Source organism: Alligator sinensis, unplaced genomic scaffold (assembly GCF_000455745.1).
Source record: "Alligator sinensis unplaced genomic scaffold, ASM45574v1 scaffold575_1, whole genome shotgun sequence".
NCBI lineage: Eukaryota > Metazoa > Chordata > Crocodylia > Alligatoridae > Alligator > Alligator sinensis.
This window is the reverse complement of record NW_005842051.1, coordinates 1,702,367-1,705,693: the sequence shown is the minus strand read 5'-3', so window position 1 is coordinate 1,705,693 and position 3,327 is coordinate 1,702,367.

Sequence of the window (3,327 nt, the reverse complement as noted above, 5' to 3'; positions counted from 1 at the left end):
CCTTAGCCTCTCCCCGTCACCGATCGCAGCCCAGACGAATCCCTACCCTAGAACCCAGTTATCGACACCACGGAGTCTTAACCACTCCGGGGATCCTGGGAACCGAGTTTTAGAGTCCTCCAACGAGGATTGAAGCGGAGCTGTACCTGGGAAACTGCCCAGCCTACACCGCGACCATCTTCAGTGTAAGTAAACAATCTTGAATCAACCATTACGCATCCGTGCCTAATTCTAGCATCGCCTGTTTTCTCCGACCCAGCGTGCCCGGGCTGCTGGCCACAACCCGCGCGGAGCACAAAAAGGGCCCGGATCGCTCCCGGCCCACACAGTGATATGAAGGTTTTCATTACAGACAAGTTTTTCATTCTCGGACCCTGCATGCTTTTGCACTTTCACCTTTTTGTTTTTAATATTTTTATAATAAAGGTTTAAGAAGTCAAAATTCTCTCTCTCCCTTCCCCCCTCCCCGCCCCCCTTTGCTTACAAAAGGAAAGTCAGATATTAAGCAATTGTTTACAAGGTCACTTGTGGACTTAATTAAGTACCATAATTAAATTCTTAGAGAGAACGGTAGATTCCCTTTTCAAATATCATATTTATAATCTCTGTTAGTAGACTATTCATATATCTTTGGCTTGCTTCACCAGCCAAACATATAATGTAGATCAGAGCTGCAGGGGATGACTTGATTTGCTGATTCTAGACTTTCCTCATTGAGGGAATTATCGTATATACAGGCATCCCACATCTTACGCACATTTAACTTGGGCAAATTCAACTATATGGGTGGGGGCTTGAGTCTGCACGCAGTGCTGCTGCTTAGCTGCAGGCCGGGCCCCCACCACACTGCCAGCGGTGACTGCCTCTGCCTCCAAAACCTCCCGCCACCACCATGGAGCCATGCCCAGAGCTGTGTGGCCAGCTGCCGGGTGTGGTGGTGGCTGGGCAGCACGCAGCCATCCCCACCACCACCCTGTGCTTCTTTGGCACTCATCTTCCATGATTGTCTTATTTGTGGGTCTGAAGATGGCTGATAAGGCCAATCTGAGATTGACACACTGCTGCAACTCAGGGACATGTTTCCATGTGGGGTGGGTGGCTCTTTATTTTTGATTCGGTCCGTCACGCGCTGTTTCTGCTGCTCCTGCTTTTCTGTCTCCTGTTGTCATCATAAGCTTTTAAAGTACTGAGACCCTTCCTCCATTTGGGGCAGACTTTGGTGATAGTCTCTCCCAAGTTGATGTTGATGTTTCATTTTTTTCCAAGTCAGCCTCGAGGACGTCCTTGAAATGCCTTCCCTGCCCTCTTCTGGAGAGTATGCTTTGACTGCGCTGGGAGTAGGACTTGTTTTGGGAGCCTAAAGTCAGACATCCGGATGACGTGGCCAGCTCAGCAAAGTTGATGTTGGATGATCATTGCCTTGATGCTCATGGTGTTTACTTGTGAGAGGATGCTATCTATCTTCCCACTGGATTCAACACATAAGAAAAGATGGTTGGTCTACTGAAAAAGGTTAATTTTGATCTAACTGTGACTTGAAGGTTATTAAGGCGCTGTCATGTTCAGTGTCTTATTTCCTGGCAGCCAGAGGACATGCTTCTTCCCATAAGCTAGATTGATAGTTCTGGGATCAAGTGTAGGCATGATTCAGAATCGAAGGGCCGTTTTTATAGGTTAAAGTTCTAATTAGTAAAACTAAAACTGGGATAATGATTTTCATACATACAGACAGTTTGAGCTACAGATTGTTGAATTGCTCCTTATGCATCTCTGTAATGTGTAAAAAGAAAAACTGTTTTCATGGGTGACTTCAGATGGGGCTTATTTGCTGGACCTGTCTCATGTAGCCAAAATAATATTTCCATGCAGTTTTTGAAAATAGGCAGTGATTTCTTAACACAGTATTAGATCTTATTCTGATGGAAAAGTTAATGGCTTACCTAAAATTCATGGTTTAATCAGGTAAATCATGATCTAGTTGCATTTACCTTATGCAAATAGACACTAAACTAATAAATATATATCACTGGTTAATGCATTCTTGACTCTATTGAACATAAATTTAGAGTGGGAAATGCTAATGAAAACTGATATTATTCAAGGATATTCCTTTGAATTCTTGAAATGCCACAAAAATAGGCCAGACAAGAAGCCATCCTGCTAGAGAGATGGAAGTGATAACAAATTCATACATGTAAAGAATGGGAGGGAAAGGGAAATAAATGGCTACAGATATAGAATATATGTTAACACATGTAGGCAGCTAATAATGCAAGCAAAAGAAATAAATTAAAGGTCAATAGAGGCAAAGGTAGTAATAGAGGCAAAGGTAGTAATGTTTTTTGCCAATATATTAGGAATAAGAAAAGTCCTCAATCCAGACATAGATCCATTTCTAGAGTAAAAGTAGTGATATAGAAATGTTCAGTAGATATTTTGGTTGTAAACTTAGAATGAAGTATATTGTGATATGGACAAAATAGAATAGTTTACTGGTTCTAAGAAAAGTAGGTGCTGCTTCACATCTTTGAAAGTTAAATGCTTTCAAATGTTTTCAATAGGTCTAGTCAACTAACCCCCAAAAATTTAAAACAGAGGCAGGCAAAATACAGCCCACAGACCAGACCTGGCCCACCAGACAGTTTCATCTGGCCCATGGGCAGTTGCCTACTAATACACCATATCCAGCCGGGCATGGGCTGCCCCGGCTGTGCTTGCATGGGGCCGAGCCCCACTCACTGCTGTGGAGACAGTGCACACTGTGCTCCCACCATTGCCCGCAGGATGGCTCTGTCCCCATCCCTGCAGGTAGGGAAGCAGCAGCAGCAGCGTGGGGGAAGGGCGGGAGTGGTGGTAGGCAGGTGGGTGTCAGGGGAGAGGCAGTGGTGGCAAGTGGGCAGGCAGGCAGGAAGTGGCAATGGTGCAGGGGAGAGTGGCAGTGGTGGCATGTGGGGAGGAGTGGCAGTGGTGATGGTGGTGGGGGTTGAGCGGGCAGGAGAGTGGCAGCAGCAGGAAAGCAGGAAGTAGCAGCAGTGGCAAGTGGTTGGGGGGAGTGTCAGCAATGACAGGTGAGCAGGGGGAGAGTGGCAGTGGTGGTATGTGGGGGACTGGAGGCAGTGGCAGTGGGTGGGCAGGTGTGGGGGAATGGCAGCAGAGGTGGTAGATGGGCAGGGGAGAGTGGCAGCAGAGGTGGGGGTGGTAGGTGGGCAGGGCAGAGGGTTGGCAGAGGTGGCAGTGGCAGGTGGGTGAAGGGCAGTAGTGGTGGAGAACGTGGGTGGGGGGAGTGGCAGTGGTGGGTGGGGAGTGGCAGGAGCAGCAGTGGGTGGG